General features: G+C 45.1%; 1 protein-coding gene across 1 annotated transcript in view; it reads left to right on the top strand.

The window, feature by feature from the left end:
- Positions 1-13,830, top strand: part of IFT43 (intraflagellar transport 43) — a 97,742-nt gene that overhangs the window by 6,214 nt on the left and 77,698 nt on the right. The gene's annotated exons all lie outside the window — the stretch shown is intronic.

Here is a 13,830-nt window from a genome sequence, read left to right as displayed (position 1 = left end):
CCAGGATTCCAGGATTCCTTCTCTCCCTGCAGTAACTGAGGTTTAAAGCAGCGTGGGCAGCCTCCCCGGGGCCAGATGCGCACTGTGCTGTGTGGGACTTTTGGCCATTTCTTTCTAAAATTAGATCCCAAGGCTTGTGTGTGTGCCCATTTACATTCCGAGTGTATTACTTGATGCGTTTATTTTTGTCCGCTCAATGACTATATTCTAGGATGAAGCTATTCACGTAAACGTCAGTGGGATACCTGGGAGCTGTCATATGCCCTAGAATTACTTTAGAGTTAAGAAGGATTAGTTCAGAAGGATTGTTTTAAAGTGAGGTGGTAGAGTTGGGAGCCGTGGTGAAGGAAGCGGAGGAGTGGTCTGCTGGAAGAGAGAGCGCACGGGACTTGGCAGCGAGGACGAGGGCTGGCGGCGGCTCGGTTCATTAATTGCCTGGATCTTGAACTAGTCCAATAATCTTTCTAATCCTCCATTTTATTATCTGTCATATGGTGATAATACTACCAGGTTGGCGTGGGGATTAAGTGAAATGCATTTAGAAACACTATAAACTGAAAAGCATGGCAGAAGCATTTATTCAGTCAGTACACTAGTGAATAAATGAGCCTGTAGACGGTCTCTGCTGTTGTTAGTTGAGGGCAGCACAGGACGAGGAGGCAAGCTTGGGTCTCTTTAGAACGATGTGGAAGGCTGCTCAGGGCTGCTGCTCATTTATCCACAGGTTGTCTAGCAGGGGTCCGAAGCAGTGTGTGTGCTTTCTGGGTGCAGTGGGTGTTCCTTATAAGAGTGGATACGGTGCAGGTCTTGGGCTCATACGGGGTGGGGGGGAGGGTGTGTGTGTCACACAGGCCTGGGCTCACAGCCTGCTGTGCCACACATTAGATCCGTGACTCCGACTGAGCAAGTTACTTAACCTCTTTCAGCCTCAGTTTTCCCATTGGTAAAACAAGGATATTAATATTATATGCTTGATAAGGGCAGCTAGAGAGGAAAAATGAGGTCAGAGATGTAAAGCCCTAAACGCAGTCTGACACGTTAGTGCCTACTGTACTGCTAACCATTATTTCTCTAGGACTCCAGTGTTCTTTTTAATTTGCATTGACCTTCTCTATTAAGGTTGAAAACTGGTGGTCTTCAGGCTGAATTTAGCCTATAGTCACGTCTTGTTTGATCCAGACAGAGTTAGTTTCTTTTAAACTTGGTTGTTATCAGTTACAAACTAGAAAACTTGATGTGAAAGTCCAGATTTTGGGTTTCTCTTTAAAACCGGAAGTTTTGGCCCAGTGGGGTGACGGCGGCCGTTCCCTCCTGCCTGGCCCAGCTGTCCGGAGCTGTCCGGAGCTGATGGCCGCGCTAGCTCCCGTGCAGCCTGCCTCTCCGTTCTGCCACTTCTTCCTTCAAACCCGCCTGGGCAGGCTTGCTCACGTGTGGTCTGCCTGGCTTCTGTTTCTGTTTAAGTTTCAAACTCCTTTTCTTCTCGGATGGATTCAGGTGTCCTTGTGTGTCTGTTCGTGTTGGATTTGGCGACATCCCTAGAAACTCAGCCCCAGTGCTTGAATCAAACAGGCATGATTTTTCTCACAGCAGGAAGCATGGAGCCTCGAGGGCAGAGCAGCGTAGGTGCAGTCACGGGAGACTGTCCTGTGTCGCCCTTCTAGCTCCCAGCTCTGCCAGCTGGAGCTCGTGACTTCTGGTTGCAGAGTGGCTGGTTGTTCCCCAGGGATCAGAGCCACATCCCAGGTAGGCAGAGAGAGGACAGTTGAAGAGTTCAAGGTGCGTGCCGACTTGTGTGTCCCTCCCTGCTGGCTAGGAAAACAGTAGCCAGAGACCTCGCCAAGAAGATTTCTAGTGACATTTGATTGGTCAGAACTGTGTCTTAACCACTTTAACTTGCAAGGAAATTTTCAACTGGGCATGTGGCCATACCCATGACCCATCGGGCTTTTTCGTTAGAGAGAAGAGAACGGCAGCTACTGGGTAGGCAGTTTGCACTGACATGTTGATTTTTTAAAAAATAGAATATGCAAAGGTTTTTTTTTTTCTTGTTTTTTTTTGAGAGGGTAAGCTAGGGTATGGAAGGGAAGGATTATTTTTTCGTAGCAAAAAAAAAATAAATAAATCTACATTCCTCTCCAGTTTTGTAATTTAAATTTGTGTAGAGTTCAGTGAAAAATTGTGTGACCCGAAGTTCCTGGAAATCTGCTTGAATTGCCTATGTCACCCTCTTCTAGTTATCTCTAACCACTGGGGGCTTTTTGCCTACAGAGTATGTGTGACTCGGTCCTCCCTCTCTTCAAAGAAGAGGAAAGGTCGCTATTTGCTTAGTAGTCATTCTGTACATTTCGAAGAACATAACTATTTCATTGTACTGATTAACAAGAACAATGAATTCTTTCTGTAGTTTTACCCCCTCAGAGCTGATTAGAATTGTACCTAATTCTTTAGGGTTGTAATGAAGATGAAATTAGGTAATGCACTTAAAGTGCTCAGGATAGTATCCAGCATACGGTACTCTCTCAAGAAATGGCAAATACTAACAAAGTTTATGACTGCACTCTTCTGCTTTTTGGCTTTTTTTGGCCACTGGTCACAAATCAGGCTTGGGTCACTAGACGCATATTTCAGTTGGCAATTCGAGCTGACATTACAGTTATTGACAGTGTTACTGGAAGATAATTCCATGATGAGTTTCACTTGTCTGCGGTGTATAACTTTCTCTGGGGAGGCCAGCTCTGAGAATGGAGCTGGGTTTCTCTGTTTGAACTTTCATCTCCTATCGATTCAAAAGATGCTGTTCTTATACAGCTCCTTCAAGCAAAGACCTGACACTTTCTACGATGCAGAGAAGTAACCTTGGGTGAAACCTCTCCAGGCTGACCAGTCTTTTGGGTGAACATTTCTCACTTGGGTCTAGACCTCTTTTTGGCTTAGCTTTTATTTTGAATATATATATTTTTAATAATAACAGTGATTTTAGCTGACATTGGAACAGTTGCTACCTCTCTATTAATTACCTGCAAATACTGTTTAAGGCTCACGGTAGCTCTTGAAGTAGGCCCCATTATCTTATTTTTGCTCTGAGGACCTTGAGACTTAGAGATGTGGGGTGACTTGTCCACAGTCATTCAGCTCATCTCTGTCTCTAGTCTCAGTTCCTCTGGCTCTGGCCAGGTGTTTAACCACCACCCGACCTCTCCTACCTGCCAGCTAGGCAGACGCACAGACCTCCCAGCAGAGAAGGGCTTCTGGAGAGAGTGGAGAGACTTCGGGTTGTTCTCTGTTTTGGAATCCCTTGGAGAGGGAGTAAGTTCTCACTTGATCACCCTTATTCACCCACTTGTCCCAAGAAGCGTTGGAGTCGCAGCTGTTCCCCTTCTCTTCCCCCATCCCCTTCAGTGTTCCTCCGAGGACTCAGGCTGAAAGTTAGCCAGATTCTCTCGAAGGAATCTCAGAAATGCTGCTGGGCTCATGTTCCCAAATTAGGCCAGTTTCCTCATCCCCTGGCAGCTTGCTCAGCTGGAGGCCCCTGGAGCTTGGCATTGCGTCTCCTGCCCTCCACCCATCCCCTGACTGGTCTGCCAGCCCGGCAGTTATTTCCAGCCCAACCGGGTTATCTGCTGACCCTTTTTGGTGACATTTTTCTTCTTTCTCACAAAAATAACTTTCCTGATTGGTCACATTTTTCAGCCTTTTTCACAGCCCCTCTCCAATGGGCTGGATTGAATGATGCTTCTGATAACGTCGTCGAGGAGGGATGCAGGGAATTCGATGTGGAACTGTTCATGAGGAATGTGTTTTCCACACTTCATATTTAAGTCATGCTTCGCATGCTTCAGTTTTGCACTCTCCCTTGGGGTGGACATATGTGCATCACTGACCCATCCCTGGGGCCCGCCACTGTGTGGGAGGGAATGTCAGCTCAGGGTAGAGCCTGCAGTTAGAAATAGCATCTCAAGAGTCTCCTCCAGCCGGGCCCGGCCTTTTCACTGTCCCAGTACGACTTGCTTCCCACAGCTCCTGCCTCGTTTCAGTAAAGCAGAGACTCGCTCTGCTGGCTTCCTATAAGTCCTGGGCTGGAAGGTGCTGCTGGAAGAGTGCTTTGAGGTTCTCTGCCTCACCTGCAGGGAGGGATAAAGGAGAAATACATGTGAAGAGCTTAGTGCAGGGCACCGTTAAATCAGCAGTTGTTGTTATTGACACTGGTATGTACCGTGGGCCAGTTACTTAACCACTGAGCCTATTTTCTCATCTGATGAATGGAGATGACAGTAGGAGAGGGTCCTAGTGTTGTCGGAGGATTAGATAAGAGAACATACTATATAAAGCTATTAGGTCAGTGTTCACCATGTACTAAATATTGTTATTATCTGTGTCATGTGAGAATTAGAAAGTATTATCAGTTTATCTTCAAATGCAGTTCTGGCCAAGATAGTTATTTCATAGAACAAGCTGGGTTAGGACAAAGGAACATTTGGATGAGGAGTCCTTTTAAGACCCATTTTATTTGTCTCCTCTCGTAGTATCTCTGCCTATGCCATCGACCAGTTATTTGCCAAGACCTTTCCGTGTGTGTGTGTGTGTTTATTTATTTATTAAAAAATTTTTTGTTTTTTAGGTAAAACCCTCTGCCTAGAGGTTGACAGTCTTCCCAGAGAATAATCCTCAATTGTTGATTTACATCATTTTTTTTTTACAGAGACAGAGAGATAGTCAGAGAGAGGGACAGACAGGGACAGACAGACAGGAACGGAGAGAGATGAGAAGCATCAATCATCAGTTTTCCGTTGTGATACCTTAGTTGTTCATTGATTGCTTTCTCATATGTGCCTTGACCGTGGGGCTACAGCAGACCAAGTAACCCCTTGCTCGAGCCAGCGACCTTGGGTCCAAGCTGGTGAGTTTTGCTCAAACCAGATGAGCCCGCGCTCAAGCTGGTGACTTCGGGTCCTCCGCATCCCAGTCCAACGCTCTATCCACTGCGCCACCACCTGGTCAGGTGATTTATATCATTTTGTTGTTTGGGCCCATGGGGAGAAAATGAGGAGGAGACTAAGTTATCCAGATTCTGCTAATTCCAAGTAAATGCTAGATGCATAATAAAAATATGTGTAAACTAATCAATGATACCAGTCTAGTTCGTGCTTGATGGCTTATTGCAGTGCCTCAAGAACTATGAGAACCCCCACCTTAGACTTCTTGGCATCCTTAATTTGCATTAGAAGAACACACATGTGATTAATAACCACAGGACCTATCTGCTTAAGACCCATTCCACATGAAATGGGTCAGATCCCACTGTAATATTGGAAACTGGCTTGACTCCTAACTGGTCTCACATTTTATGTTCCTGCCCTCCTGCAGTTTAGCTAGAGCAGTCTTATAAAAATGTACATCATTTGTTTCACACTCAAACCCTTTCATGGATACATGGTTCTTAGGTGAATAAAAACCCAAATTCTTACTTCGATCCTGTGTCATTTTGGCTTTGCCTACATCTCCAAACTCATTTCCATCTGCTTCCTCTGTCGTAGCCTCAGGGACTCTTTATTTTGCTACACAATTCTCTACTTCTTCTAGTTCCTTAAGATACTGTAATTCCATAGAGTAGAATAGAATAGAATAGAATAGAGTAGAATAGAGTAGAGTAGAGTAGAGTAGAGTAGAATAGAGTAGAGTAGAGTAGAATAGAGTAGAGTAGAGTAGAGTAGAGTAGAGTAGAATAGAGTAGAGTAGAGTAGAGTAGAGTAGAATAGAGTAGAGTAGAGTAGAGTAGAATAGAGTAGAGTAGAGTAGAATAGAGTAGAGTAGAGTAGAGTAGAGTAGAATAGTTCCCTAGAATAGTCACCATTAATCTCTTTTCTGGGCTGACTCCTACTTTTTCTTTGGGTTCAACTTGAATATCACTCTCTCTATTAAAAGAGAAAATTATGTTCTCTTTTAAATTAGGCCCCCTTATTATTCTCTCTCGTAGCTTTTCTCTTTGTTTTTACTTTTTCTGTGTCACCCCATCAACAGATTGTAACTATGTTTGTGTAATTAGTTAGATCCATGTCTCTCACTAATCACAAGCTCTAGAAGTGCTTGCCCTGCTCCCTGGCACTGTGTAGCCCCTCAGTCAGCACTCGGTCTCTGAACGAGGAACAGGCACAGGGGCTGATGTGTGCATTTCAGGGGTGGATAAGTTTGAGGTGCCTGTGATACCACTAACTGGAGATGTCCAGGAGGCTTTAACATGTATGACTCATTGGACTGGGCTCTGAGCTGGAGCTAAAGATTGGGAAGCCATTAGTACTGAGGTGGCAAATGGAAGCCCAGCTCTGTCTGTAAGGAGAGTTTTTGGAATACGAAGAGAAGAGACCTTGGACAGAACCTGAGGAGCACCTGTGTCTAAGGAACACAGCCAAAGAACAGCTCACAAAAGAAGATTGCAAAGGAGTGGCCAGAGGGGAGAAGGGAAAACCAGGCACCTGTGGTGTCCTAAACCAAGATACGAGAGCATGCCAAGGACTCGGGCCGAGGGTGCCTGTGGTGTCCTAAACCAAGATACGAGAGCATGCCAAGGACTCGGGCCGAGGGTGTTTGCTGCTGCCAAGAGCATCCAGGAATGCGAGGCCCTTCCTCTGGAGCAGGTCAGTTGGATTTAGCAATAGAGGTCCTCGTCTGGGAAGCAGAGAAGGCTCTGTGTGTGCCAGCACAGTACCACCTACCAGGCCGGTTCTCAGTTACTACTGTGGAAGGGTTCAATGAATAGATTATGACGTGCATGCACTCATCACTGAATGTAGGAAGCCTGTCTCCTTCCCAGATCTCTTGTCTCTTTGCCTTTTCCTCTCCCACTGAGCCTTCTTCTATTTTTCCCTTTTCCTCTCCTTTCTCTTTTTTCTGTATCTCTTCCTGTTTTTCTCTCCACCAGTGATAACAGAGAACTTGATCCCCCCATACTCCTTTTTGCCCATCCATTCATGTATATTTTTTAACACATTTATAAGTAGAATTTCATTCATTCATTCAGTCATTCATTCATTCATTCATCCTAAATGTAATACACACTTTCCAATTCAGTACATAAAAATGAATCATATAACTCTTGACAATAATTTATACTTAAGTAGTGTCAGAATGGGAACACAGAAGGAGCAACTGACCCTGCCTGAGACTTAAGGAAGGCTTCCTGAAGGAGGCGAGTTGAAATGAATGAGTAGGAATTTGTGAAGGAGAGAGAAGAATAGCGGTAAAAGCCTGTTCCAAGGCATGCCACTGTATAGGGGCCCAGTGTTTTCAGGGCATGGTAAACAATTTACTGTATTAGGATCATAGGCCTGTGTTCCAAGTGGAGGAATCAGGGGTTATTTTGTATGCTGTAGAGAGCTCACAGAGATTTTAAAGCAGAGAATTACATGATTGATTTTGTTGTAGGAAGACCAATCTAGCAGCTATGTGGTTGATGGTTGAGCCTGGGAGAGGTGTTGCCAGGGAGACCAGCAGGAGGCAGTTGGAGGAGTCCTGAGTCCTGAGAGATGATGGAACATGAACTCCAGGCATTCCCAAACCGGTTTTTCAGTTTGGGGTATCTACATACCACTTGAATTATTGTTAATATTTTTGTTTAATTCAACTCCCATTTTGTATTTAAATACATTATTTTTTATTTTTTATTATTTTACAGAGACAGAGAGAGGGACAGATAGGGACAGACAGACAGGAACGGAGAGAGATGAGAAGCATCAATTGTCAGTTTTTCATTGTGACACCTTAGTTGTTCATTGATTGCTTTCTCATATGTGCCTTGACCGTGGGGCTACAGCAGACCGAGTAACCCCTTGCTCAAGCCAGTGACCTTGGGTCCAAGCTGGTGAGCTTTGCTCAAGCCAGATGAGCCCGCGCTCAAGCTGGCGACCTTGGGGTCTCGAACCTGGGTCCTCTGCATCCCAGTCTGACGCTCCATCCACTGAGCTGCCGCCTGGTCAGGCTAAATACATTATTTTTAAAGAGAAACTTTATTGATGAAATTACAATTTGTGATAGTAATAGTTTTCCTAATACACATTAAAATACATGCATGGCTGTTTTTTAGAAGTCACATCCACGTGCCACCTCCCGTTAGCGTGCACAGTGGCTTATGTACCTTACTTGGGAAACTGAACGAAAGCCTGGCAGAGGGGCGAAGAGCACAGTGGGTGCCAGAGCCATTTTTAAGGGGGGACGGGGAAGGTGCGGTAATACTTCAGATGGGCGGTTGGCGGTGACAGGGAAGGAGAGCCTGCGGTTGACCGCATGTGTAGCTGAACAGACTGGAGAGATAATGAGATTGTTGACGCTAGAATTTAAGAGTCGAGTCAGGGAGCAAGGAGAGATAATTGTTTCAGTTTGGGACATGTTGAATTTGGGTTGCCTTTAGGTTTTTCAGTGAGGTCTGTCAAGTAAACAGTTGAACATTTGGTCTGGAGCTTAAGAGAGAGAGCTGAAAACTAGTGATAACAGATGTAGAAGTCATCAGCACATATCCTGGGGTCTCTAAGAAGAACATGTAGGAAGAACTTCTGATTACTTTGGGTGGCACACGGATCCTTTGTGACCTTCAGTGCATGTGTGTGTGTGTGTGGGGGGGTGGGGGAGGTTTAAACAGGGAAGAGATATCAGACATGCATTTTAGAAAGAACACTTTGGCCCTGGCCGGTTGGCTCAGCGGTAGAGCGTCGGCCTAGCGTGCGGAGGACCCGGGTTCGATTCCCGGCCAGGGCACACAGGAGAAGCGCCCATTTGCTTCTCCACCCCTCCGCCGCGCTTTCCTCTCTGTCTCTCTCTTCCCCTCCCGCAGCCAAGGCTCCATTGGAGCAAAGATGGCCCGGGCGCTGGGGATGGCTCTGTGGCCTCTACCTCAGGCGCTAGAGTGGCTCTGGTCGCAACATGGCAACGCCCAGGATGGGCAGAGCATCGCCCCCTGGTGGGCAGAGCGTCCGCCCCTGGTGGGCGTGCCGGGTGGATCCCGGTCGGGCGCATGCGGGAGTCTGTCTGACTGTCTCTCCCTGTTTCCAGCTTCAGAAAAATGAAAAAAAAAAAAAAAAAAAAGAAAGAACACTTTGGCAGTAACTGGACAGGGATGGAGCCAGGTTTTGTGAGGCCTGAAACTTATATAACTTAGAGGCCGTCTTCAAGAAAAAGGATTCGCCCTGGCCAGTTGGCTCAGCGGTAGAGCGTCGGCCTAGCGTGTGGAGGACCCGGGTTCGATCCCCGGCCAGGGCACACAGGAGAAGCGCCCATTTGCTTCTCCACCCCTCCACCGCGCTTTCCTCTCTGTCTCTCTCTTCCCCTCTCGCAGCCGAGGCTCCATTGGAGCAAGGAGGGCCTGGGCGCTGGGGATGGCTCTGTGGCCTCTGCCTCAGGTGCTAGAGTGGCTCTGGTCGCAACATGGCGACGCCCAGGATGGGTAGAGCATCGCCCCCTGGTGGGCAGAGCTTCGCCCCTGGTGGGCGTGCCGGGTGGATCTCGGTCGGGCGCATGCGGGAGTCTGTCTGACTGTCTCTCCCTGTTTCCAGCTTCAGAAAAATGGAAAAAAAAAAAAAAAGGATTCAAAATGATGACTTCACAATGAGATACGAAAGTAAATAGTTATTTGTAGTGAGAAAAGATCACAGCTAAGTTACTAGAGCCTTGATGCTGTTGGAGATCCTGTGAGGCACTGTCCCAGAAATGCGTACAGAGAAGTGCCTCCTGACTGAGACCTAGCGTCCCCTCCCTACCCCAGACTCCCTGTGACTCCCAGGGGCCATGCAGGAGTGGAGTATAGGCTGGAGAAAGGGGAGACCGGAAGCAGGGAGATCAGGTCGGGCCCAGATGAGAGAAGGCAGAAAACATGAGCTTGTTAATCCTTAATTTGCACTTTGTGCATTTTCTCCAACACCCCTCAGTAGGTTGGGCATTGACACAGTGGAGGCATATGGTTGGCTTGACCCAGGTTGGGGGACTTTGGGGGGAAATGTGGTAAAAGGTAAGGAAGTGAGGTATGGGGTGATGGTCCTTGAAAGTGAGCTGGGTTGATAGGGAAGGAAGTGAAACCAAGAAGGAACTTCTTAGATAAGGAGGGAAGGAGGGACCTGGATATTTCAGAGATGGAGCAGTTTCAGGTTATAACAAGTTTAAAAAAGCAAAAAATCAAAACGGCAATGAGATACCACCTCACACCTGTTCGATTAGCTATTATTAGCAAGACAGGTAATAGCTAATGTTGGAGAGGCTGTGGAGAAAAAGGAACCCTCATACACTGTTGGTGGGAATGTAAAGTAGTACAACCATTATGGAAGAAAGTATGGTGGTTCCTCAAAAAACTGAAAATAGAACTACCTTATGACCCAGCAATCCCTCTACTGGGTATATACCCCCAAAACTCAGAAACATTGATACGTAAAGACACATGCAGCCCCATGTTTATTGCAGCATTGTTCATAGTGGCCAGGACATGGAAACAACCAAAAAGCCCGTCAATAGATGACTGGATAAAGAAGATGTGGCACATATTCACTATGGAATACTACTCAGCCATAAGAAATGATGACATTGGAACATTTACAGCAAAATGGTGGGATCTTGATAACATGATACGAAGCGAAATAAGTAAATCAGAAAAAACCAGGAACTGCATTATTCCATACGTAGGTGGGACATAAAAGTGAAACTAAGAGACATTGATAAGAGTGTGGTGGTTACGGGGGGTAGGGGGGAATGGGAGAGGGAAAGGGGGAGGGGGAGGGGCACAAAGAAAACAAGATAGAAGGTGACAGAGGACAATCTGACTTTGGGTGATGGGTATGCAACATAATTGAACGACAAGATAACCTAGACTTGTTATCTTTGAATATATGTATCCTGATTTATTGATGTCACCCCATTAAAAAATAAAATTAAAAGACAAAAAAAAAATAAAATACAAACATTTATCATAGTATTTTTCTATGTTGAAAAAAAAAAAGACAATTATGATCACTTTTATTATTTAACATTCATTCTCTAACTTGAATCAGAATAGCCACCCAATGTAAATTATTCAAAATGGATCATATCTCTGCTACCAAATAAAAGTGAGTCCCTGTCTTGTGTCTTAGAAGACTCCTTTCAGCAGGGATGAGGCTTTGGAAACAGGAGATGCACCTAGAACCACGTGGCCTCCTGCTGGTGGGGTGAGGGCTTGTGGGTACCTGTAATGCAACACTACTCCATCACCTTAAATCTGTGACTCTGACGTCTTCTTTTGGAATAATAAAAGAAAAGTGGTTTATTTTGAAAAAAAAAAAAAGGCAGCAAAGTCATTGGCATTTAAAGGCTTAAGGAATGATGGGACTAGTGGTGGAGCAGGAATGCCCCAATTTTTGATCAGTCTGTCCTCAGGCGATTGTTAGTGACAGGGATGAAGAAGGAAAGAGGGGTGATAGAGCTGAACAGTTTGAGTTTCAAAGGAAGTGTTCTGTAGTAATTTGGAAGAGGAATGACCAGAGCAGTGTTTTTTAACTGCTGATCTGTAGACCAACCACCAGAAATTTCGTGCCGGTCCGTGAAAGAGTTAACCACCCTGATATTCTATGAAGATTATAGAGCCAATAGTCTTAGTCAAATTTGCGCATGCTCAGGGTGATTTCCGCCTTAGCGGTCCCTGAAATAATTCTATTTTCACCTGTCCCCAAGTGTAAAAATGTTGAAAGCCAGTGCTCTACAGAACTTTGAGAGGTAAAGCTGGAATGCTTTCTGGGACCCTGGTTTGCATGTGGGTTTTAAAGAATGAGAAAGCTCTCTCTGAGAGAACTTGCAAGAGCTGAGAAGTCCCTGTGGGCAAGCCGGGGTTTAGGAGGGGCCAGGAGATGGAGTGGGCTGGAGAGGACATCTGATCTGCTTAGGACTGTAAGGTTGTGATCACAAAGCCTCACTGAAATCATTAGCTAGGCTAAGTTTCTTCTCATCATGTAGCATGTTGATACTTACTGAGAAGGAGCAGAATGGTAGTAAAATATTCTTTCAGTAATGATACTTTATGGGAAAAAGGTACTAACTAATGTTGAATGTCACTGGTGATAGACTGAAAACTTCCTGGTCGCATGTCTTTACTCAGCATAATAGAGAATTATGTCACTGGGTTTAGCTGATTACTTTTATATTCCATTTTACCTTGGCTTGTTAGGATGGCTTTTTATGCTGTTGGTTTAGTGGTTGCTGTCGGGGTTAGAATATGCATTCTTGTCACTGGCCACATAGCATTATTAGACCACTTCACATGAAATGTGAGATTCTTATGGCAGTGTAAGTCCCATTTGTCCCTTCTCATCTTTTGTGCTAGTTGATGTCATATATTTTAAAACTACATGTTATAAACCCCATAATACCATTTGCCGTTTCACTTTAAACAGTTGTCTGTCATGTAGAGAAATGAAAAGAAAGAAGAGGTAGTCTTTTATATTCACTCACTTATCACATGTCTACCTTTCTGTTGTTCTTCCTTTCATCCTCTAGACCCAAGTTTCCATCTGGTGTTATTTCTCTTTAGCTTGAAGAACTTTTCTTGGCATTTCTTAGTACAGTTTTGTTGTTGTTGTTACTGCTAGAGAGACAGAGACAGAGACAGACACACAGGAAGGGAGAGAGATGAGAAGCATCAACTCGTAATTGCTTCACTTTAGTTGTTCATTGATTGTTTCTCATATGTGCCTTGACTGGGGAGCTCTAGCTGAGCCAGTGACCCCTTGCTCAAGCCAGCAACCGTGAGCTTGTTGTGCAGGTGACCTCTGGGCTGAAGCTAGCGAGCTTTGGGATCGTGTGGACAATTCCCTGGCTCAAGCCAGCGACCCTGCACTGATGAGCTTGCGCTCAGTGCCAGAGACCTTGGGGTTTTGAACTGGAGGCTTCAGCATTCCAGGTTGATGCTTTATCCACTGCGCCAGCACTTGTCAGGCACGAGTCTTATTTTCTTTTAAATCCTTGAACATTTTTATAGTAGCTGCTTTAAAACTCTTGTCTGTTCATTCCAATATCTGGATCATCTTGGGGTCAATTTTAATTTTTTTATTTATTTACTTTTTTGACTGTGAGTCACATTTTCATGTTTCTTCACATGTTTAGTAATTTTTTTTGTACTGAGGACAGTGTGGATAATGCATGGTGGAAACTCTGGATTATATTACTGCCTTTGAAAAGTGTTGATTTTTGTTTAGTAGGCAGTTTAATTATTTTTAGATTACCTTGAACTAGCAAGCAGTTGGGTGTAGGCTTTGTTGGGGCAGGTCTGTTTGGGCTTTGCCCTTAGTTTCAGAGCAGATGCCCCTAGTCCTGGAGCATGGTCTTTACTGCCCAGGTGTGGCTCTTCTGTTCTGTGGTGAACCCAAGGTGTGGGCCAGGCATTCTGTCTCTGTGGAACTGACTCCAATCACTGTTTCCCTTGCAGTGGGAAGCAGCTGAAATCTCTACTTTTTATTTATTTTTTTCCTTTTTGCCCATCAATAGTTTCTTTCCACTGGGTTTCGTGGAGTCTCCTCCATGCATGTGCAGTTCAGGGATTAAATAAAGGCTTTGGGGGAGTATGCAGATTTGGGACTCTCTCCTCCTAGGATTTCTTCCTCTCTATTTTCAGTGTCTCTGGCAACCCCAAAATGTGTCTTCAGACCAATAAAACTGCAGCTTTCTTCTTGAATTCTAGCTGCTCAGTTGCGGCCCAGACTGGCGATTGTACTCACAAGGAAAATCCACTTAATGTGAATTTTTACCCAGTACAATTCTTTTCTTTCAAAGATCAAATCCCTCCCTGTTTCTGCCTACTTTTCTTTGCCCTCCAGTGCCTTCAAATCATTG

The sequence above is a fragment of the Saccopteryx bilineata genome, chromosome 4, assembly GCF_036850765.1.
Source record: "Saccopteryx bilineata isolate mSacBil1 chromosome 4, mSacBil1_pri_phased_curated, whole genome shotgun sequence".
Taxonomy (NCBI): Eukaryota; Metazoa; Chordata; class Mammalia; order Chiroptera; family Emballonuridae; genus Saccopteryx; species Saccopteryx bilineata.
This window is presented reverse-complemented; position numbering and strand designations above follow the sequence as displayed.